The 25,770-nt window shown below is 38.5% G+C and overlaps 1 non-coding gene across 1 annotated transcript; it reads right to left on the minus strand.

The window, feature by feature from the left end:
• Positions 1-9,776: 9,776 nt before the first annotated feature.
• LOC131228387 (small nucleolar RNA R71) lies at positions 9,777-9,883 on the minus strand. The gene has a single exon (XR_009162891.1). It is a non-coding gene; the product is annotated as a small nucleolar RNA R71 (small nucleolar RNA).
• Between the last annotated feature and the right edge of the window lie 15,887 nt (positions 9,884-25,770).

Raw genomic sequence — 25,770 nt, forward strand, 5'->3', positions numbered from 1 at the left:
AATCGAATGCATTTGTTTCTTGTTCGAAACAAAATGGTGACTCGACTGGGGAAGATTTATCTTATTTAACATTAACATTGTGATAGTTTAAGAACTTTCATCATAGTTTGACATCTTTCCGATGCCAAAATGGTTACTCTCAGTGGGAACATCCCCCCTCATCTCTAAGATGGATTATTCGATTCTTCAAACACTAATTATAGTTATACTTTATAATTGAAGGTTCTAAATCCAACTATAAATTACAACCAATGGTAACTTCCGCAATAAAAGTAAGCTTCGGTTTCACACCGACTGGATTCGTGATAGAATACGCATCGAACCAAACCCCGGAGTACATGGCTCGACTTCCTACAAGTGAAAACAACCTGACTCAAGCAACAACTAGGGTCATATCAGCTTCGTCTCAACCACCAAAAGGAGATAAGGGCTGGATGTCGTAATGTCTCGCAGGACGAGAACAAGAAATGCAAGAAGCCCCCAGATAGATCTGCCTTCGCTAAGAGTTAAGAGGGTCGATAACGCGCAAAACAGCTAGAAGGAATCTTGAACTCGCTTCTCCTGTGATATATCATGAGCGAGTAGTTCCGCAGTTAACATCACACGACTTCCTAGCTTTTGTCACCCTAAGGGTCAGATGGACGACAAAGCAGAAAGGTAAGGCGTTAATGGCAAGTTCACTAGTGTCTGTATCGCCCCAATCGATCAATGGCATCGGAAGCATAGAGAAGTCAAATGAAACTCCTCCCTCTCCTCTCTTCATAAGTCCCATCACATCGACGTATTCCCGCCCCATTCCAACTACAACTTCGTCAAAGAGTGGAGAAGCCGTAGTACATATGGCCGGGACAAACCAGGATAACATGCTGACTACGGAGGATCGCGTGAATGAGATGGCAGAGGCACAAAGAGTATTAATGGAGGAATATAGGAACCTCAGAGAGGCCTTAGCAACCCTCGGACATAATGTAGCCTAGATAACGGTTCCTTCGATGATGGGCATAATGAATGGACAAGAGAACCAGCCTGAAAGCTTTCAACCGTAGGGGACAGGATGACTAGGGTCTGTCCTAGCAACAAGAACCAAGACACAAGAGGTGGTAAAACAAGTCATCGAGGAAGCTGTTAGAGTGGAGAGAGAATGTGATAATACTGACCGTTTCATATACTGAACGCCATATCCAAGAGAGGTAGAAGATATCCCATTTTCAGCCAACTTCAAACATCCAGATTTTCAGAAGTTTAATGGGGAAGGATCACCAGAGGAACACTTAATACACTTAATTACTAGTATGAGAAATTTTTCTACAATACCGCAATATTGCTTGCGATTGTTCGGGTCATCCCTGACAAACAAAGCATTTCGATGGTATTCCAGCTCGGCCCTGGGGTCGATACGTACTTGGGAACAAATGTAGGATGCCTTCATGTCAAACTTCTTCTCTTCAGAGCGTGATGTTAGTATCACGAAATTGGCTTTGGTGCGACAGAGAGAAGGAGAACCGGTAGAAAAGTTTATAGATAGATGGAAGACATTGGGAGCTTCATGTAGGCAGCTGCCAGAAGAAAAGGAACAGGTCAAAATGTGTCTGAACTCCATGTAAACAGGAATCACGTTTGGACTTACCAGCGCTGATATCAGAACTTTCCGTGACTTGGCCACTAAGGCTTATGCTCTAGAGCTGATGACTCAGAAAATGCTAGCGTTTCATAATGAGACAGCTAGGAGGGCACCTAATAGGATGGCTGTAAATACCGTCGATCGTGACAAGAGAAGCAAAGATACAAGGGACTCAAGGGAAAAGAGGCCAGAATGAAAAAAAGAACGGAATCAGCCGAGAAGCAAATACAATGGAAAAAGGCCTAAGATGCTCAATTCTCACGAGGGGTTTGCTTTCGATAGAGAAGATGTTGTTCCTATGATAAATCAATTACTAAAAGCCAGCATAATAGAACTATCAGAATCCAAACGCCCTAAAGATGTGAAAAGAACAAGTGGGAGAGAGATTTTTGCTGCTATCATCACCTAGTAGGGCATCCAACAGAGAATTGTTATACATTGAAATGTATAATACAACGAATGATAGAAAGGGGCGAAATAGTAATTGGCAAAGAAAAAGAAAGGGGTACGATGGCGATGGTGAATATGCTTCGATCCGGGAAAGGGCCCGAGAAGTGAAAGAGAAAGAGGACCGTAAGGTGACAAAGAAGGTAGTAGTGGTTACATTATGATCGAGGAAGAAGATAACAAGCCATGTGAAGTAGAAAGAGGGGATGACAAGAAGAGAGGTTGTTGAAAGGCAAAATGATGATGATGAGAAAGAAAAGAAGAATGGACGGTGAAGGTGACCTATGATGTAGTAAGCCATTTGAAGGGCATACCGGCTCGGCTAAGCATATAAGATGCACTTAAGTTGTTAGAGGAATTTTGATAGAGCTTGGTCCAAGCATTGTCCAATCATGATGTCAGAGAAACTTTATTAGCAGAACTAGAATGCAAAGAGCATGATGAGCAAGAAAGCTGCTTACTAGTCGTTTCTTTCTCTGATGATGATTTGATTTGCGAGGCAAAGCATAACAGGCCGCTAATGATAGAAGGCCATATTCGTGGAAAGAAGGTTAAGCGGATTATGATAGATAATGGGTCGGCGGTGAACCTCTTACCACTGTCGATGTTGAGTAAACTAGGTTGTCGTCATTCTGACCTACGTCCCAGTGGAATGATTATAAAGGGCTTCAATCAAGATAGGCAACATGCGCTTGGTAAAATTACAGTAACGCTAGAGATAGGAGAACTGACCACTGATGTCATGTGCCACGTTATAAACGTGGTGATGACATACAATCTCCTCTTAGGAAGGCCATGGATACATCAGTAAGGCATCGTACCCTCCACTTTGCATCAATGCTTCAAATACTATAAAGGTGGAATATAGTATAAAATAATGGCCGATGCGAAACCATATACAGAGGCCGAGTCCTTCTTTGTGGATGCCAGTTATTATAAAGGGTTTGCTGAAAAAGAAAGAAAGAATGATGAAAGCAAAGTCCTAAAGGACATTCAAGTAAACGTGATTAAAGAAGAAACAGAAAATGCAGAATCATCCAGGACTGCAGAAGCAAGGAAGAAATCCTATTTTGCACCAAAACATCTGAGACAACCAGGACAACCGCCACTAACCCTATTATCGCTTGAACAGTTGTAAATTTTACAGTCCAATTACACAGTGCCATTGCCGTATGTTGAAAGGCACAAGCCATTTTCGACCACTCCAGGAAGATTTCAGGTCGAGGCTAGCGCAAGATATCTAGAGCCGATAGAATTTCCCACAAAGGCAGAAGAAAAGACCAAGAATAATGCGTGCCACAGTAGGCTGACACCGCAAGACCTCCAAAAATACATTCAAGCAAGTAAGAAGATCATGAAGAACATGGGTTTTGATTACGAAGAACCCACCGGTTTGAATCATGGGAGAGGAATTCAAATTCCTATTGTGGTTGGTCAGAAAAAGCAAAGGAGATTTCAAGGATTGGGGGTAGAGTCATCGGTGAATATGGTTATAGCTGAACAGTTATCGAAAGAGGATCCTAAAATAGTCAAGCATCCTGAAATGGCTCCTAAGTAGATGGAAGACGGGAGGCAGCCGACGATAGACAGTTTGTGAGGGATAAACCTGGGAACAGAGGAAGAGCCAAGTGGACAAAAGCAATTTCAATACGCAATGTTAAAAGAGATATGGCCAATTTCATCCGAATGCAATAATATAGTGTCATGGTATTCTGAAGAAAATTATTACAGATAATGGCACTCCCTTCAAAAATAGAGGCACAGAAAAGCTATGTCAGAAATTCAGCATTCATCATTCGTTTTCAACACCTTACTATCCACCGGCCAATGGATCAGCAGAGGCGTTCAATAAAATGATAGTTAAGATACTGAAGAAAACAGTGATAGGGAATAAGCGTGATTGGGATGAGAGATTACAAGAAGCATTATGGGCATACAGAACCACTCATTGCGCAACAACAAAAGGAACACCGTATTCGCTAGTTTATGATATAGAAGCAGTAATCCCAATTGAAATACAAGTAACGTCACTCAGAGTGGCAGTACATCAATTTATAATAGATGATGAAAATGTAAGAATAAGGCTAAAGGAGCTGGATTTTCTTGATGAGAAATGTCTGGCAGCCCAACAGTGGTTGCAGTCATATCAAGCAAGGATATCAGCCGTATTCGATAAACAAGTCAAATATCGCTCTTTCAAAAAAGGGGATATGGTAGTAATGTTGAAAAAACCTATAGTGGTCACCCATCGCACAGGGGGAAAATTCGAGCCTAAATGGGACGGGCCGTATATAATAAAAGAAGTGTACTCCAATGGAGCATATAGAGTCGTGGATCAAGATGGACAAGGTATCAGTATACCGATCAATGCTCGCTTCATCAAAAGATATCGTCCCTGAAGACATTACTAATTTTAATCCAGAATATTATCAGCATAATAATTCTACATCAAAAGGGGGCAAGAATAAACAAGGCCACATCTATGTATTGTCAGATGAATGAATAAAGAAGAAATTTGCGAGCATATCAAGACTATATACCAACAAGTATTGTGAAAAGAAAGTTACCATCGTCATCATCAAGTGAGCTCTGCAAGATTCTGTTGAAATTGGTATCATCAATAAGTTGATATATTATGAACAACACATGTGATTATCGTTGAAGATATTGACAGAAGTGGTGATGTATCAATCTCAGGCAGAGATGTCCATCATCCTGGCAACAATGATAACTACCTACTATTATCTTTTAAGGCAGCCTAGCCAAGCCCTAAAAGGGCCAGCTACGCATAAGGCTTATTACTTCTGCCATTCGGGCAGCAATGAGAAGTCAATGGCCCTAAAAAACCTGTGAAGGCCATCATATGCATATCCATACGGGCAGTTGACGGAGCCAGTGACTAAAAAACCTAAAAGGCTAAAAAAGTCCTCAACGACCAGTCACACATGAGACCAATGCCATCTGTATAGCTTTCCGATAGCGTCATGGGGAACGGAGAAAAATGCCCTCCCGTGAATGGGTTCGACCTTGCAGACGAAGAAAACGTGGGCCACAGTGTGAGCTCTTTAGCCATGTCCATAGATAGGCCAACCGTGCGTAAGACCCCAAGATCTTTAGCTTGATTTCAGTATTAACTCATGAGGAAGGGCTTAAACCTACTCATTGATGGACTGGCGGCCCTAGATGTGGTACCCCAAAGGTCGCCTTGTGAGCCCCGTGAACTCTAGAGAGTTACTGCGGCCAACCCTGTGCATAATTCCAATAGCCCTAATAGCTTCACTGGGTCCCTCTGATGGATAGTGGTTTGTGAACTCACTAGGCTGTGAGAAGTCCAGTGAACTCCGAAGAGTTACAAAGACCATCACGTGAGACCCGACTCCACTACTCAAGAGTCTAAAAAACTGCATGGCTCCACTACTCAAGAGCTTAAACTGTGTGTAACTGACTAAATTGAAACTTAACACCGCCAATAATAAAAAAAATCATATAGCAAATCCCGCACTAACAAGCATAAAATATTAGTGTTTTATAGTTAGTTCCTCATTAAATATTATATCAAGATTACTGCATAGATAAATATGTTTGAAGTGATCTATGATGAAGAAATGCATAGAAGAATAAAATATCTCAAAATATTATCATGAATTCATATATTGAGAGTCAAAAGAAATTACTTGTTCAAAAAGCACATACACAAAAGAAATTACATGCTTAAAGTTCCTTTGCAATTCCTACTATCCCCATATATTTTTGCAAGTCCTCCTTTAATTGCATCTGAGCTACAGCATGTTTTGACTTTTTCTCAAGAATGATCTTTGCTTGATCAGGAATACCAGCCAATTTATCTTCCAATGATACAATCATCTCTTTGCTCTTGAGCAGTTTGGACTTCTCAGCATTAGCAAATCGAATATTGACTTGTATCCTTTCTTCAATCTCCTTTATGGATGATTCCTTCTCGTGATCCTTCAACTCTAGCTGTGAGATCTCCTCTTTCAGAGCAGCGATGCGGTCTTGAATAACCACTCTGTCATCAGTATAAGTTTTTAGATGTTCTTGAAGAACTAATTGTTCCTAGTCGAATTCAGAAATAGCGGAAGCAATAAGAGAAGCCTTTTCTTTGGACAGAGTCAGCTGCTTTCCATATTCCAAGATTTCAGGAGCAATTGTAACATTCTCCACTGAGGCCAAAGAGATTATTGAATCATGGAACTTGAGAAGGGAATCACGCAAAGTGGAGATGTTGATCTTCGCCATTCTTGCAGAACTTTCTAGAATTTTGATAGCAATGTCCATATCTGGCCATTGCTCAGGATCTTTGAAGATGTGAACTATCGCTGACAAAGAATTCTTCATCAAAAGCATCTTGTGGGCGGGGACCTTCGTGAAGGACGACAGTTCGGATGCAGTCGCCACAGACTCAGAACTTGCCGCTCCACTGCGAGGAGGGGCTCCTATAGTATAAAGAAGGAGAGAATTCAGAAATAGTGATAGAAAGTTAGAATATATACAGCTCTTGGTAAAGCAACCAATATATATGTACCTACTACAGAAGTATGACTAATGGGAGGAGGAATCTCTTGAACCGTAGAAGGACCAGCCTCTAACATGTCAGTGAAAGAAGGCACTCTGGCCTCTGTACTCGAATCTTAGTAGTTGGAGTTGGTAAATCAGTTGGCTCCATTGGGAAAGCAATTTCGCATGCCACCGCTCGTGGAGGTATGGAGAATCTCGGTGAGATTGTTGGCGCAACGGGGGGTAAATCTAGAGGAGAAGTATTATCTGCCTCCATGTTAGTAGCATGATCACCTGAAATAGAATGTGTAAGACAAGAAAGGAGAAAAGAACAAAAGTAAACAACAACATTAAGATTCTCTTACATGGCGAATAGCCGTATTCCCCGTAGTCCAGGGGTTCTTCTTCTTCTTCCCCTGCAATAGGTGAAGCTTTTGCAGGTACAACCTTGGAGGTAGGGAGGATATGTCCCTCATTAGCAGGAACATCTTCTGTAATTATAACATCTTCACTACTGATATCGATTTCTCCCTCCTCATAATCATCATCTTGATTTTCTCCCTCTATCTTGCTTTCATCAAAAATAGTCCGTCTAGACAAAGAAGTTGAGTTTTCACCATCCGAATCCGCTTCAATGGACTCTTCAACAACAACTTGTTTTCCTTTGGAAGGAAGAGACTAGTGACTCTCTAGTTGAGTATCTACAGTAGCCAAAACTGGAGAAGCAGTAGTAGTGGTCCCTTCCTAGGGAGAAGTTTGGCTGCATGTTCGAGACCTTGTCATTGTTGAGAGTCAAATATTGCATAATTTTCCCCATTTATATCTTAGTTTTATGAACATGAATCCGCTTAATATTCTATTTTACTCATGTATGTGTTACAAGGTGAATTTAAGTGCTTGGATTGAAAAAGGGTGCTAAAATCATGGATTTGATGCTCAAGAATCACCGAGGCAAGGGATGGATATTAAGAGATCAAGATTAAAGAATTCACATGCCAAAGATCTAAGAAAACCAAGTGAGGAATGAAAAGAATCGAAGATTTAAAGTGAAGAATCCTGAAATCATCCTAAAAAGTGTATTTTGAATCTCTGAAGTCTATTTTAGAAAACTATGCAGCAGAAAATCTATTTTAAACAAACTGTGTAGCAAGAATTCTATTTTGGGAAAATATGTATATTTGAGGCAGTTTGTAGGGTTTTTCAAGTTTGTACGAAAATTGGAGTTCCCCACTTATAAATAATACTTCCTAGGGCATTCCTAAACCTCATTCAAGGCATCTCAAAGCAAAATTTAGGGTTTTTAAGGAGTTTTTAGTTTTATTAAAGCTTTATAAGTTTTTTTTATTTATTTTAGATCTTTTCTATTTTACATTTTTTTCTTTCTTGTTGCTTTTTATTTCTGTAATTTAATAATGTTTTTCTAGGTTCCTTCTAGCCCAAGCTAGAAGGGAAGCACATGGGTTTAATAATTCTTTAAGATTATGATGATTGACTGTTTTAATGATGAGAAGAATGGTATATGCATGTTATCTATTATTTAGGTTTTGTTTTTTATCCTCTTATGAGATCCATATGTTTCCATCATATGAGATCCACATTGATGGATAGGCTTATCCTAGATCAATCAGATTTCCTAGATAGGAGAGGTTCTCAACCTGTTATATTTCTTTGATTTTCAATATCTCATTGATATTGAATTCTTAAAATCACTGACGCTTGAGAATATATATCAATGGTGCAAATCCATGATTTTCTAATGTTTTATATCACTTATTAAAATATTTAAACTATTTTATTTTCTGATTAGGCTGACCATAGTGCTCAGATCCTAGTTGTGTTATCCAAGTCATCATGATTTTGGAACATTAACCTATGTGTGGAACTTTGAAGCTTGGGTGTTATTTTATTCAGTTGAATTACATCTATTTAAAAATCTCAAAATCAAATCATCAGTTTAGTTTTTATTACTTAGTTTGTTTTGCATTTGATTTTTTCCTTCTCACAATTCATCTTCTTATGGGATCGACCCTGTATTCACGGGATACTACTTACAAACCTCTACACTTGGAGGCAAGCAATAAAGTTTTTGGCGCTGTTGCCGGAGAGAGACTGAGATAGATCAGATTTGTGCAAGATATTTAAGGTAAGTTTTCTTCTAAGGTAAGTTCTCTTCTAAACCCTCCAAATTTTCTGTAGATTTTTTTTTTCTTTTTCTTTGAAAGTAAATTCAATTGGGTCTTTCAAGCACTAACTATGACATAAGGTTGCCTTGCTTGGGATTTTATCACCCAATTGCTATGGTTGTCCTAGAGTTGCTGTTTGATCAAAAAGATCATCCACTGAATCTATTTTCTAGATTAGTATAGTTTAATTTCTACATTAGTTTTACTTTTGTTGATTTATTTATTTATTATTTGTTTTTCATGGACTGAACCCTCATGGTTAGCCTTGCCACTTGGGCTGTTGATTTATTTTTACTTTATGGATTGAACCCTCATGGTCGGCCCTGCCACCTGGGTTGTTGGTTAAGTTTTTATTTTTATTTTAAGTATCATACTTGCTATTTGAATTAGTAGTATTTGCTGTGTGGTGTGGATGGTTTATGTCCCGTTGGAGTAAAGATCAAAACAATCAACTCTCCTCCGAAGGCGGACTAGTTCCAAGCCTTGATCATTCACTTAGAAGAGGCACTCAACATCAATTGGATTCCATGACAGACCCAGTTGATAATTCAAATCTAAATCTGCCAGATCCAACAATAAATCAAAACAGAGAAAATCAACCTAATCTTCCTCTTGAGGATGAAAATGAAGTTCATAGGAATGTGTTAAACCAACCACGGACTTTACGTGAACATTTATAGCCCGAGAGATCAACTTTACTATCTTGTATAGTGTTCCCTACTCACACAGGGAACATTGATTTTAAACCAAGTGTGACTCAATTAATTCCTAAATTTTATGGCTTGGATTCTGAAAGCCCCTACTTGCACCTCAAGGACTTTAAGGAAGTAATTGCAACGTTACAAATAAATAATGGCAATAGGGATGTACTTAAGCTTAGGTTATTCTTATTTTCTCTAAAGGATTGGGCCAAAGCATGGCTCAACTCTCTAAGACCAAATACCATCACTTCATTGCAAGCCTTAAGTAGAGAGTTTTTGAAAAAGTTCTTTCCCGAGTATAAAACAAATGCACTAAAACAAGAAATCATGTCATTCTCCCAAAAGGGGAATGAACTATTTTTTCAAGCTTGGGAGTGCTTCAAAGACATTCTAATTACTTGTCCACATCATGGTTATGAACCATGACACGTGATTGATGCTTTCCGAAAGGGGCTCACCATGGATAGCCGTTAGTTCATAGAGATGATGTGTGGTGGAACCTTTCTTGACAAAGATCATAATGAGGCTTGAGATTTTCTAGATATGTTAGCAGAGAATACGCAAACATGGGATGTCTCTACTAAATCAGACCAAACTAGACCCATTCCTAGAGAGAAAGCGGGTATGTATGTCCTAAGAGAGGAAGACGACCTTAATGCAAAATTCATTACATTGGCTAGAAAGGTTGAAGCCTTGGAAATTAGGAAGGTTGATATGGTTAAAGCAAACACTTAGGTAATTTTTGTAGCATTTGTGGTGGTACAGACCATGACACAAAAAATTGTCTAATAATCTCAGTTGTACAAAATATCACGCATGAGCATGATCAAGTAAATGCTATAAATAACTACCAAAGGTTAGTTATGCAACCAATGGAAAAAATATAATCCAAATTGGCGTAACCATTCCATTCTTAGTTGGTGGAATGGACCACAATTAATGTGCCTAATGCATCTCAAATCCTCCACAAAATAACTTCTTTGGGACACCTAATAATGCACCATATGTGCCCCCACCAAAGCGATTATCTGTGGAGAATGCATTGACCACATTCATGAACTCTTAAGCTCAAATGAATCAGTCTCTAATCCAATCAAATCAGGAATTAAAGACAGCTATGGCTAGGATTGAGACTTAACTAAATTCTAGGGAAAAAGACACCATTCGTTCTCAACCTGTACCAAACCCTAGAAGAAAAAAAATTTCATTGGAGAATCAAATCCAAGTGAGCTACATCATGAACAAGCTAAGGCCATCATTAGCTTGAGAAGTGGAAAAGAGGTCAATAACAAGATAATGCAACCGGTAGAAATAACAGAACATGAGCCACTGTCTCAAGAAAATGATGAACCAGCTATGGTACAAGAGCCGCAACAACAAAAGGATAAAGAGACGAAGTCATATGAGCCTCCAGTTTCGTTCCCATCTAGACTTTGGAATCCAACTGTCCCCATGAAATATCAAGAGGTGTTGGTTGTGCTTCAAAAGGTTATTGTCAATATTCCTCTACTTGATGTCATTAGACAAATTCCATCATATGCTAAATATCTCAAAGTCTTGTGCACTGTAAAGAGGAAATTACATGTGCACAAAAAGGCTTTCCTTACTAAGAAAGTGAGTGCTATCATTCAACAAAGGGTTATACCCAAATACAAAGACCCGGGAAGTCCCACTATCCTTGTATTATTGGGAATTTCTAAATTGAGCATGCTTTGCTAGATTTGGGTGCAAGTGTTAACTTAGTAACTTATTCATTTATAAACAAATGGGGTTAGGCGGGCTTAAACCAACCACGATTACACTTCAACTCGCTGACCGTTCTATTATGGTACCATTGAGAATTTTAGAGGACGTGCTAGTCCAAGTGGAGAAATTCTACTTTTCCGTGGATTTTATTGTACTAGACACTGAACCGTGTGTAAATGCTAGTGCTCAAGTTTCATCATTTTAGGTTGCCCATTCCTAGCAACTTCAAATGCAATCATAAATTGCAAGAATGGAATGATGAACTTGTCTTTTGGTAACATGACTCTAGAGCAAAATATTTATAATCTATATAAGCAGCCCATTGATAATAATAAGATCCATGAGCTAAATTTCATGGATTGCTTGATAGAAGAAGAGGAATTGGAACCTAGTTTGACTAAGGAATTAATTCAAGTGATTGTGGACTTGAAAAATTCTGATTTAGAAAAAGTGCTTGTTGAAATTTTTGATGATAATGAGAGCACGACCACCCAGAACATTGGTATGTACCAATGGAGACTGCGCACTCAAATCCTATTTACCGAGGACTCGCAACCTCTGCCATCACCAACCAATGTTCCAAAGCTTGATTTAAAACCACCACCAAATGAGCTTAAGTATGTATAATTTAGGTGAAAATAAAACTTATCCTATGGTGATCTCTTCATTTTTAGAGAAGGATCAAGAGATTAAATTGTTGAAAGTTCTAAGGGACCACAAAGGAGCCTTGGGCTGGACCATTTCTGACATCAAGGGTATAAGCCCTTCCATATGCACCCATCGGATCCAACTCGATGAGGACGCCAAACCAATTAGACAACCTCAAAGGCGTCTCAATCCAAACATGATGGAAGTTATATAAAATGAGGTGATCAAATTATTGGATGTGGGAATCATCTACCCAATATCCGATAGTGTTTAGGTGAGCCCAACTCAAGTAGTCCGAAAGAAATCCGGAATAACTATTGTGTATAATTCTAATAATGAACTCATACCAACACGTGTCACCACTGGTTGGCGTGTTTGCATTGACTATAGAAAATTGAACCAGGTCACAAAGAAGGACCATTTTCCTTTACCATTTATTAATCAAGTTTTAGAGAGGGTAGCAGGTCACTCCTTTTATAGTTTTCTTGATGGATATTTTGGATATAACTAAATAGAGATAACCCTGGAAGACCAAGAGAAAACCATGTTCACTTATTCATTTGACACGTTTTCTTTCAAACGGATGCCATTTGGATTGTGTAACGCCCCAACAACTTTTCAATGGTGTATTTTTTCAAATATGGTTGGGAAGTTTCTTGAGGTTTTCATGGACGACTTCTCTGTATTTGGGAGTAGTTTTGAGAAATGCCTCAACAATTTATCTCGTCTTGTCTAGGTGTGAAGAGAAACACCTTGTCTTAAATTGGAAGAAATGTCATTTCATGGTTCAAAAGGGAATTGTTTTGGGACATGTTATCCCCAAAAATGGAATCGAGGTAGATCGCTCAAAACTCGACATTATAGCTAATCTATCTATCCTCTGAACTGTTAGAGATATTAAATCACTTATAGGGTATGCTGATTTTTATAGAAGATTCATCAAGGACTTTAGTGCCATTATTAGACCCTTGACTAATCTTCTTCAAAAGGATGTTCCATTTAAGTGGACAGATCAGTGTGCAAGTACCTTTAATAAATTTAAATCATTCCTTACCGCTGCACTTATCATGCATCCACTAGATTGGACACTTCCTTTTGAACTAATGTACGATGCAAGTGATTATGTCATAGGGGATGTTTTGGGCCAAAGGAAAGCTAAACGGCCCAACGTTATTCATTATGCGAGTAGAACTCTAAACTCAGCCCAAGTGAACTACTCAACAACTGAAAAAGAGTTACTTGCAGTAGTTTTTGCTTTAGATAAGTTTAGGTCCTACTTGCTAGGATCCAAAGTGGTCATTTTCACGGACCACTTGGCTTTGAAATATTTGCTATTTAAGAAGGATGTAAAGCCGAGACTTTTGAGATGGATCCTCCTATTCCAAGAATTTGACTTAGAGATAAAAGATAAGAAAGGAGTAGAAAATGTAGTGGCCGATCACCTTTCTAGATTGGTGTTAGATGATTCCACTGAGGAGATGCATATCTAAGACACTTTTCCTAATGAACATTATTTGCGATCTCCAAATTGCCTTAGTATGCGGATATAGTGAACTATCTTGTAACGGGAAAAATGTCATATTATTGGAAGTCACGAGATAGGATGCGTTTTGAAACCAAGGTTAGGAACTTCTTTTGGAATGACTCATATTTATATAAATATGGGACTGATCAGATTTTTATACGTTGTGTCTTAGAGGATGAAATTTAGAGTGTTATTTCCTTTTGTCACATGGAAGCATGTGATGGCAATTTTTCTGCTAAGAAAACATTGCAAAAATCCTGCAGTGTGGTTTTTACTGGCCACCATGTTTAAAGACACCCATGCTTTCTGTATTGCTTGTGATAGATGTCAAAGGTTAGGAAGAGTGTCCTGACACAATATGATGCTTTTATCCCCAATTTTACCATTGGAGATTTTTGATTATTGGGGTATTAATTTTATGGGCCCATTTTCATCTTCTTTTGGATTTCTTTATATATTGGTTGGTTTGGACTATGTTTCAAAGTGGATTGAGGCAATTCCAAGTAGGACCAATGACAACAAAGTGGTCATACGATTCCTCGAGGAAAATATTTATTCTAGATTTGGAACTCCAAAGGCCATCATCAGTAATGGCGGGTCTCACTTTTGCAATAGGACATTTGAGGCTTTAATGAAGAAATATGGCATCAAGCATAAAGTGAGCACCCCATACCACCCACAAATGAGTGTGCAAGCTGAGATTTCTAATTGGAAAATTAAACACATTTTAGAGAAAACTATAAGGTCGGATAAAAAGGATTGGTCCTTCAGACTATCTAATGCTTTATGGACTTATAGGACTGCTTATAAGACCCCGATTGAAATGTCTCCATATAGATTGGTGTATGGGAAGGCTTGCCACGTGCATGTGGAATTGGAATATGGAGCCTACTGGGCAATAAAGAAATTAAACTTTGATATGGACCAAGCAAGTGGGCAAAGGAAATTAGAGTTGAATGAATTAGAGGAGGGAGTGACTCCTATGAAAATTCTAAAATCTATAAAGAGAGGACCAAAGCTTTTCATGATAAAAATATCCTGAGGAAGAATTTTGAACCTCAGCAAAAGGTCCTATTGTAAAATTCTTATCTCTAGTTCTTTCTGAGAAAGTTAAGATTAAGATGAACAGACCCCTTCATTGTGAAGAATGTTTATACTCATGGGGCTGTTGAATTTGAGAATCTATGTAATGGCAATGTGTATAAGGTTAATGGTCAGAGATTGAAGCCTTATGTGGAAAACTTTCATTTGGGAGAGGAGTCTTTCCCTTTTCATGAGCTAGAATTTCAGAATGATGCTCCTAGTCTGACGGAGCATTTCTGTAGGATTTGTATCATATTCAATTCTTTTTAGTGTCACATAGCAGGTGAGTTTTTCATGGTAGGTACTATCCACCCTTTCTTTTATTTTTATTGTTCTCTACATTACATTATCATTACATTGGGGACAATGTAGATTTTAGGTTGGGGGTGTGGATAGTCATCCATGTGAAGGTTTTTTTTTTTTGTTTCAGTTTATTTTATTATTATTTTTATTATTTTTAGGTTTCAGTTAAGTTTAAGTTTATTTTTTTAGGTTTATGGGAAAAAAATTTTAAATTTTTTTCAACATTTTTAAAATAATATTTTTATATATAAGAATATGAACATGATATTTTACGAATTCCAAAAGGCAAATTTAATACTTAATCTAGGCCGATAGTAGTCAGAATTCTGATAACTGAAAATTATAGACTTGAGTTCAATTATCTAATCACTAGTTTAAAGTGAGTTGTAATTTAATGTACTGAATTCACAATACACCCTAGTTAACTAAGTGAGGAATATGATATGTGAACTAGAATAACAAATTTTGATTCAAACAAGGTTGAATGAACTAGTACCATTGATATATGCTTAAAAAAGAGAATATTGAAAAAATGATGAAAAAGAAAATTTTTATTATAGAGTATGAATGCAATGACCATAAAAATCGTGTCAGTAATCCAGAGTAAGCATACCTAATTATCCATTACTGTTACCATTACAAGTACGATACCTTAGGTTATGAAGCAAACCCGGTGGGAATGTTCATCTAAGGGTGGTCTATAATAATGAGGATATGATGATAAAAGAAGAAATAATATGAAGAAAATAAGATAACTAGAGATTTCATATTCTTGGGATGATTAAAAGGAGTTAGGATAGGGAACATGCATATTTCTCAAAGTTAGACTAGTGTCACGGAGCACCTAAGGATAATGGATCATAACTATTCTAAATTTTGATTAGGTCTTTGAACTCATCGAGATTATACTTAACTTCATACTTAGGGTAAGTATTTTTTTATTTTGAAATTCATATGATGAATGGAGGCATAATTGTATAAATTTCTGAGTGTTAAACTATTTTTCATGTTTTCAATATTTGTGGGTAACATTTCTGGAAACCCTCACGAGACTATAACTCATCCACTAGGGGAAACCTAAGGGCTTAAAGGCTTGTTGCATATGCTAAATGTAATCGAGATTACCTGCGACAGTAGTGTACTTAGAATTTTTTTCATTTTAATTTTATTTTTAGAATTAATTTTTCTTCGCTTATTTTGCTCGGGACTAGCAAAATGCTGGTTGGGGGGTGTGTTGAGACTCAAATATTGCATAATTTTTCCCATTTATATCTTGATTTTATGAACATGAATCCACTCAATATTCTATTTTACTCATGTATGTGTTGCAAGGTAAATTTAAGTGCTTGGATTGAAAAAGGGTGCTAAAAGCATGGATTTGATGCTCAAAAATCACCAAGGCAAGGGATGGATCTTAGGAGACTAAGATTGAAGAATTCACATGCCAAAGATCCAAGTGAGGAATGAAAAGAATTGAAGATTTGAAGTGAAGAATCTTGAAATCATCCTGAAAAGTGTATTTTGAAGCTCTGAAGTCTATTTCGAAAAACTACATAGTAGGAAATCTATTTTAGACAAACTGTGTAGCAAGAAGTCTATTTTGAGAAAATATGTATATTTGAGGCGGTTTCTAGGGTTTTTCAACTTTGTACGAAAATTGGTGTTCCCTACTTATAAATAGAGCTTCATAGGGCATTTCTAAACATCATTCAAGACATCCCAAAGAAAAATTTAGGGTTTTTAAAGATTTTTTAGTTTTATTAAAGCTTTATAAGTTTTTTTATTTTTATTTTGGATCTTTTCTATTTGCATTTTTTTTCTTTCTTGTTGCTTTTATTTCAGCAATTTAATTATGTTTTTCCAAGTTCCTTCTAGCCCAAGCTAGAAGGGAAGCACATGGGTTTAATAATTCTTTAAGATTATGATGATTGATTATTTTAATGATGAGAAGAATGGTGTATGCATATTATCTATTATTTAGGTTTTGTTTTTTATCCTCTTGTGAGATCCATATGTTTCCATCATATGAGATCCACATTGAGGGATAGGTTACCCTAGATCAATCAGATTTCCTAGATAGGAGAGGTTCTCAACCTGTTATATTTCTTTGATTTTCATTATCTCATTGATATTGAATTCTTAAAATCACTGACGCTTGAGAATATATATCAATGGTGCAAAATCCATGATTTTCTAATATTTTATATCACTTATTAAAATATTTAAACTATTTTATTTTCCAATTAGGCTGACCATAGTGCTTAGATCCTAGTTGTGTTATCCAAGTCATCATGATTTTGGAATATTAACCTATGTGTGAAACTTTAAAGCTTAGGTGTTATTTTATTCAGTTGAATTACATCCATTTAAAAATCCCAAAATCAAATCATCAGTTTAGTTTTTATTACTTAGTTTGTTTTGCATTTGATTTTTTCCTTCTCACAATTCATCTCCCTGTGGGATCGACCCTGTATTTACGGGATACTACTTACAAACCTCTACACTTGGAGGCAAGCAATCAGTCATCGGAGAAGAAGTTGGCTACTGCTAAGGGTGAACAGTCTTAGAAACAAGTGAAGAAGTTGGCTGCTGCTGAGGGTGAATAGTCCCAGAAATAGGAGAAGAAGTTGGCTACTGTTGCGGGTGAACAGTCTTAAAGATTGGAGAAGAAGTCGGCTGTTGCTGAAGATGGGTAGAAGAAGATGGCTAATCTTGAGGATCGGCGATATTCTCTGGTTGAAGAGAAGCTCTCCTATAATTTCTTCTCTTTGTGGACGATGGAGAGAAATTTGTTCAAATTCACGAGTATCACCATATGCTATCCATCCTTCGAGAGTGTTATCAGGCTTCACCTCATGAATGGGTTCATCCACGGATATCTTGACGTAGTTATGACCAGCAGAAGGGGCATGACTGGTCTCTACGATGAAACAGACTCCCACTTCAATGGTGCAACCCTTGACCCCGGGAGGAGAAAACCATAAGGGCCTAGTCACTGGTAGACCTTTTCTAACCAAGTATGATTGGTGCACCCACCATCTCATATGGTTGTATGACACCCTAGGAGTGCGATCGTAGCCTAGAATAATGAAGGAAGAATTAGCTTGACCTAATAATTGCTTCCAAACCATTGCCCAATTAAATGGGCCAGTGCCGTAGCTCTTCATTCTTCAAGTAAGCAGCCCACAATCTTCTGGCACTGCCTGATCGAAGCCAAATTGATGGGCAAAACGGCTAGGATAATACGGTTCTTGCCAGAACTCAGTCCCTTCCCTCAGCAGGAGATTGCATGATCTAATTGACAGAAAAAATCCCCTTTCTGCTGAAGAGAGCAATTCCGTGTCTGATTTCTCCGTATCTACAATGTAACAAGGTAGGCTTAAATGGAAGTAGTTTATCTTGGCATCAGAGGATATGGTATCTTTTTTCCAGTTGTAAGATCTCTTTGCCATGGATCTCTTTTGAAAAAAGTAGAGAGGGACTTGGGAAGGGTGGACATAAGCCTTTTTCGGTACTTCAAAAGTCCAGGGGAAGTAGACACCAAGCCAACCAAGAAAGTAATGCCACGGCATGTAAGTTGAAGTGGAATTGACAGAAGGGCTTTTTATGTGGCATGCAATTCCTCCAAAGCCTCTGTAGATCGAGCAAAGAATGGGAGGAGCAAGAGAATACTTGACTCCCTCAGCCATAACACCCGCTACGACAAAGAATGAAGGGCGAATGGTATCTGCTAATTTAGAGCTTGGGAAGACCACCATGCTTAGCCAATAAGTAATGAATGCTGCAAGCTCCCCATAAAGAGAATACTCAGCATGATATTTTATACCCTTCCGTAGACGTTCAAGCTCTCATGAGTAATTGCCATTAAACCTAGAAGAAAAAAAGAAAATAATAAGTAAATGAAATTGAGATTATATATCAAGGTGCAATAAAGGAGTTAAGTAAAGAGGAAGGGAATTACTTAAGAGCTTTGATGAAGTGAGCCAGCCATTGCATGGGATGAATCTTATGGATGTTCAGAAATTTCGACATTTTCCTGAAAAGTTCGGTGGTTGATTCTAAGATAAAAGGGATGCGGTCAGGTGAAGAGACGAAGGTAAGTTCCTCATTGATAGGGACAAATTTGTCAAAGAATTTTCTGGTTATTGGCAAACCAGTAATCCTGTGAATATCTCAAAGCGTGATGCTCATTTCGCCTTTAGGGAGATGGAAAGAATTGGTGGAAGGGCACCAGAAATTAAGGAAAGCCTTCAAAATAGAAGATTCCTTGTAAAAGGGATGCGACGTTGCTTCAATTGCAGTGAAAATGTTAATCTTCGACAAAGTCCCAGCATGTTTCGCTAGACCTACAGTGGCCCATTCAGAATAGTAATTGCGAGGAGTCAGAAGACCTCTTGTTCTGAATTCCTCTGGGCTCCAGATGAGGTGGCGATAACTGAAACATTGCTTGAGCGTTTCATAAAAGCAGGTTGGATATAGACTATGAAGGTCGTAGGAAGGGACAAGGAAAATCATGGAATGTATATCGCCAATTTGCTGTCTCGGTTTCGTTGGCTGCAAGATACATTCTAATAATCTCGGTTCCCTGAATGACCAAGACTCTGTGTAGGCCAATCTTCCTGTGGTCAGATGATCCTTGGGTTCACAAATCAGCATGGAGTGATGGCGGTGGATACTGACTGGAATTACTACAAAGCCCTGCTTATAGGGGTTGTCAAATTTTATGACACCCTGAACAGCACAGATCGATTCCCAGGAATTATGGAGTTTCTTCCTATTATGTTCTTTAATCTTCTCTTGAAACTCCTGAGCCTTATTTCTGCGAGTCTTCTTTATTCTAGAGGGGGGGAGGAGTATCTTCTCTAGTAGGTGGCTTTTGGCTGATCGTTTGGTGATGCGCCGTTGTCTTCAGCCATTCTTTTCAGTCATATTCACGACCGTGTTTTAGGGGTATTTTAAGATCGCCCATCGTGATGGCTCTATGGATGGGAGATGGTAGTGTCTCGATGCGTTGAGTGAAGTCAAAGGTGGGGAGCACCGGTTCTTTTAGTAAGCAGGGCGCGTAGCGGTTGTTTTAAATCGCTTGTGCGTGGGTTAAACTGGAGATAGGGATTCTATTGCTTGGGATGCCGCAGCTCAGAAGAGTTTAGAGTTTGGCAATTCCTAGTGGGAAGGTTGATTGGAGGGAGGATTGACAAGAACATAACTTCTTTTGGTACTGGCCATGATAGAGAAATTTGGAAATTTGGCTAAGTCTGGAAAGATAGCCAAAGTGATGGTTGCGCGGGTCGCGCAACGGGATCTGTGTTGCGCGGGTGGCGCAACGACTAAAGGTCCTTACGCGAATGAAAATTCGTTGCATGGGTCGAGCAATAAGTGCCGGTTATGCGGGGTGAAAATGGAGAGACAAAGTTTCATCGCTGCAAAGTGAAGAAGTGTAGAAATGAGAAATGCCTGACTATTTATAGAAAATGGGGTCGAGTACGGTACTCGGGCACCCGTTGCGAGGCTCGCGCAACGAGTTCAGAAAATTCATAAATTCATGAAGATTGATCTTGATTCTTTGATTCAAGGGGAACAAAGAATGGATCAAGGGGGCATCAGTTAGAGCATAAAAATAACAAAGAAAGATTGAAGATCAGGAGATATATGAAGAAAGACCGGAGATCAGAAATCAAACATGGAGTGAAGAAATGAGAAAGAACTCAGTGCTTTGGTTGGCAGTTGTGTGGGTTGCGCAACTAGTAGTGGTTGCGCGGACCACACGACTAATTGCATTAGTTGCGTAGAAGGTGCAAATAGGCTAAAGAGATAGTGACAAATGTCATCTTTACGCAGATCACGCAACTGATTGCACGTTGCGCGGATCGCACAAACCTGCTTTTCTGTTGTGCCGGTAGCGCAATTAAGAACAGAGGGTGATCAGGATGAATGGTCAGATCTAATGCAAAGTGGGCCCCATGGCACGAAGATCGAGGGTTAGCAAGTGTGGAGGCCTATAAATACCCCTCTTCCCCTCTCATTTGAGAGGGGAGAAGATTCTGGAAGAGGAACAGAGCCCTGAAAGAAGATTGAAGGTGAGGAGCAAAGGAGAGGATGAGTTGCGCGAGCTGCGCAACTTGCTAATTTATTACACGGACCGCGCAACAGACAAACCGGTTGCACGGGTTGCATAGCCAAGTCACTATGTGACCAGTTCTAAAAGGGGTTGGGATGCTTCCGAAAAAAGGGAAGGAGTTAATCAACATGACATTCCTCATATGTAGATGACTGAAACAGAGTCGAAGTGCTGCCGAATTTGACATCTGGCTTGGACATTGGAACTTTGTCAATTTCTGTATTTTAAATAATCTATCTTTAAATCAAGGGATATCCAAGGATGTAAATGAACTCAGTATTAATAATATGATGATTGTTCTTAACGAACTCTGTCTCCGTTATATTTGAATATAAGATAATATCCCAAACCGAATGCATTTGTTTCTTGTTTGAAACAATCCCAAAAGCACGTTAGAACTCTTTGATCGTCATTTTTCAATATGGATTGTTAATCTTTCCAAATCACATGATCTAATGGAGATGGCTATTACTCCATCATTTGATGGCGGATTGGGTCGATTTTTGGTCATTTGAAAGGTACTTAAGTCCTCTTTCTTTCCTGACTGGAATCATCGTATTCCGAGACCATTTGAACATCCGTAAGTGGGATCGCAGTTGTCGGTCCTGAATTTTTTCTTCATCTACTTGTCCAATAGTAACCCTCATAACTCTCTCTTTAGAGGTCGAATTTAGACTATTTCAGCTCATTGCAATGGAAACTTGTCAAGCTTCCAAATTGGACCAGAATTGCCTAATTTAGAAACCATTCGATATCCTAAAAACATGTTGGAACTCTTCAATCGTCATTTTTCAATATGGATTGTTAATCTTTCCAAATCACCCAATCCAATGGAGACACTAATAACTCCATCATTTAATGTCAGATTGGGTTGATTTTTGGTCAACTAAAAGGTACTTTAGTGCTCTTGCATTTCTGACTAGAATCGACGTATTCCAAGACGATTTGGGCATCCGTAAGTTGGATCACAGTCGTCGGTCCTGAATTATTCCTTCATCTCCATGTCCAATAGTAACCCTCATAACTCTCTCTTCATAGGTCGAATTTAGACATTTCAGCTCATTACAATGTGAACTTGTCAAGCTTCCAAGTTGCACCAGAATTACCTAATTCAGAGACCATTCGATATCCCAAAAGCATGTTGGAACTCTTCGGTCATCATTTTTTAATATGGATTGTTAATCTTTCCAAATCGTGTGATCCGATGGAGACACCAATATCTCCATCATTTGATGTCGGATTGGGTCAATTTTTGGTCATTCAAAAGTTACTTTAATGGCCTTTCATTTCTGACTAGAATTGTCATATTCCGAGACCATTTGGGCATTCGTAAGTGGGATCGCAGTCGTCAGTCCTGAATTTTTTCTTTATCTCCTTGTCCAATAGTAACCCTCATAACTCTCTCTTTAGAGGTCAAATTTAGAAAATTTCAGCTCATTGCAATGGTAACTTGTCAAGCTTCCAAATTGGACCGGAATTGCCTAATTCAGAGACCGTTCACTATCCCAAAAGCATGTTAAAACTCTTCGGTTGTCATTTTTCAATATGGATTGTTAATCTTTCCAAATCATGCGATCTAACGTAGACGCCTATAACTCCATCATTTGATGTCGAATTGGGTCGACTTTAATGGTCTTTCATTTCTGACTGGAATCATCGTATTCTGAGATCATTTGGGCATCTGTAAGTGGGATTGTGGTCATCGGTCCTGAATTTTTCCTTCATCCCCTTGTCCAATAGTAACCCGTATAACTCTCTCTTCAGAGGTCGAATTTAGAATATTTTAACTGATTGCAATGGTAAATTGTCAAGCTTCCAAATTGGAGCAGAATTGCCTAATTCCGAGACCGTTCAATATCCCAAAAGCATGTTGGAACTCTTCATCGTAATTTTTCAATATGGATTGTTAATCTTTTCGAATCACGCGATCTAACGGATACGCCAACAACTCCATCATCTGATGTCATATTGGGTTAATTTTATTTCATCTGAAAGGTACTTTAGTGCTCTTGCATTTCAAACTGGAATCGTCGTATTCCGTGGCCAATTGGGCATCTGTAAGTTGGATGGAAGTCGTCGGTCACAAATTTTTCCTTCATCTCCTTGTCCAATAGTAACCCTTATAACTCTTTCTTCAGAGGTCGAATTTAGACTATTTCAGCTCATTGTAATGGTAACTTGTCAAGCATCCAAATTGCACTAGAATTGCCTAATTTATCGCACTTCGATATCCTAAAAGCACGTTGGAACTCTTCGATTGTTATTTTTCAATTTGGATTGTTAATATTTCCAAATTGCGCGATCCAATGGATACGCCTATAACTCCATCATTTGATGTGGATTGGGTCAATTTTTGGTCATTTGAAAGGTACTTTAATGGTCTTTCATTTCTGACTAGAATCGTTGTATTCCGAGACCATTTGGGCATCCGTAAGTGGGATCGCAGTCGTCGGTCCTAAAATTTTCCTTCATCTCCTTGTCTAATAGTAACCCTCATAACTATCTCTCTTCAGAGGTCGAATTTAGACTATTTCAGCTCATTACAATGGTAATTTTTCAAGCTTCCAAATTGCACTAGAATTGCCCAATTCAAAGACCATTCGATATCCCAAAAGCACGTTGGAACTCTTTGATCATCATTTTTCAATATGGATTGTTAATCTTTCCAAATCGCACGATCCAACGGATTCGGCAATAACTCCATCATTTGATGTTGGATTGGGACGATTTTTGGTCATTTGAAAGGTATTTTAATGGTCTGTCATTTTTTACTAGAATCGTCGTATTCCAAGACCATTTGGGCATCTATAAGTGGGATCGCGGCCGTCGGTCCTGAATTTTTCCTTCATCTCCTTGTCCAATAGTAACCCTCATAACTCTCTCTTCATTATTCAAATTTAGACTACTTCAGCTCATTGCAATCGTAACTTGTCAAGCTTCCAAATCGCACTAGAATTGCAAAATTCAGAGACCGTTTGATATCCCAAAAGCATGTTGGAACTCTTTGATCGTCATTTTTCAATATGGATTGTTAATCTTTTCAATTCATTCGATCCAACGGATACGCCAACAACTCCAACTTTTGATGTCGGATTGGGTCAATTTTTGGTCATCTAAAAGGTACTTTAGTACTCTTGAATTTCTGACTCGAATCGTCGTATTCCGAGACCATTTGGGCATCCGTAAGTGGGATGGCAATCATCGGTCCTGAATTTTTCCTTCATCTCTTTGTCCAATAGTAACCCTCATAACTCTCTCTTCAGAGGTCGAATTTAGACTATTTCAACATATAACAATGGTAACTTGTCAAGCTTCCAAATAACACCAGAATTGCCTTATTCAGAGCCCATTCGATATCCTAACAGCACGTTAGAACTCTTCGATCGTCATTTTTCAATTTGGATTGTTAATCTTTCCAAATTGAGTGATCCAACAGAAACGCCTACAACTCCACCATTTGATGTGGATTGGGTCGATTTTTGGTCATTTGAAAGGTACTTTAGTTGTCTTTCATTTTTGGCTGGAATCGTCGTATTCCGAGACCATTTGGGCATCCATAAGTGGGATCGCAGTCGTCTGTCCCGAATTTTTCCTTCATCTCCTTGTCCAATAGTAACCCTCATAACTTTCACTTCAGAGTTCAAATTTAGACTATTTCAGCTCATTGTAATGGTAACTTGTAAACCTTCCAAATCGCACCAGAATTGCATAATTCAGAACCGTTCGATATCCTAAAAGCATGTTGGAACTCTTCGAATGTCAATTTTCAATATGGAATGTTAATCTTTCCAAATAGCGTGATCCAACAAAGACGCCTATAACTCCATCATTTGATGTCAGATTGGGTCAATATTTGGTAATTTAAAAGGTACTTTAGTGCCTTTCATTTTTGACAGGAATCGTCCTATTCCGAGACCATTTGGGCATCCATAGGTGGGATCGCAATCGTCGGTCCTGAATTTTACCTTCATCTCCTTGTCCAATAGTAACCCTCATAAATCTCACTTCAGAGGTCGAATTTAAAATATTTCAGATTATTGCAATGGTAACTTGTCAAGCTTCCAAATTAGACCTGAATTGCCTAATTCAGAGACCGTTCGATATCCTAAAAGCATATTGGAACTCTTCCATCATCATTTTTCAATATGGATTGTTAATCTTTCCAAATCTCGTGATCCAACAGAGACACCTATAACTCCATCAGTTGATGTCGAATTGGGTCGATTTTGGTCATTTGATAGGCACTTTAATCGTCTTTCATTTCTGATTAGAATCGTCGTATTCCAAGACCATTTGGGCATTCGTAAGTGGGATCGCAGTTGTCGGACCTGAATTTTTCCTTCATCTCCTAGTCCAATAGTAAACCTCATAACTCTCTCTTCAGAGGTCGAATTTAGACTATTTTGGCTTATTGCAATGGTAACTTGTCAAGCTTCCAAATTGTACCAGAATTGCCTAATTCAGAGACCATTATATATCCTAAAAGCAGGTTGGAACTCTTCGATCATAATTTTTCAATATGGATTGTTAATCTTTCCAAATCATGGGATCCAATGGAGATGCCTATTACTCCAACATTTAATGTCAGATTGGGTCAATTTTTTGTCATTTGAAAGGTACTTTAGTGCTCTTTCTGTCCTAATTGGAATTGACGTATTCTGAGACCATCTGGGCATCCGTAAGTGGGATCATAGTCATCGGTCCTGAGTTTTTTCTTCATCACCTTGTCCAATAGTAACCCTCATTACTCTCTCTTCAGAAGTCGAATTTAGACTATTTCAGCTCATTGCATTGGTAACTTGTCAAGTTTCCAAATTGGTCAAAAATTGCCTAACTCAGAGACCGTTTGATATCCCAAAAGTATGTTGGAACTCTTCGAT

Source organism: Magnolia sinica, chromosome 15 (genome assembly GCF_029962835.1).
Source record: "Magnolia sinica isolate HGM2019 chromosome 15, MsV1, whole genome shotgun sequence".
NCBI lineage: Eukaryota > Viridiplantae > Streptophyta > Magnoliopsida > Magnoliales > Magnoliaceae > Magnolia > Magnolia sinica.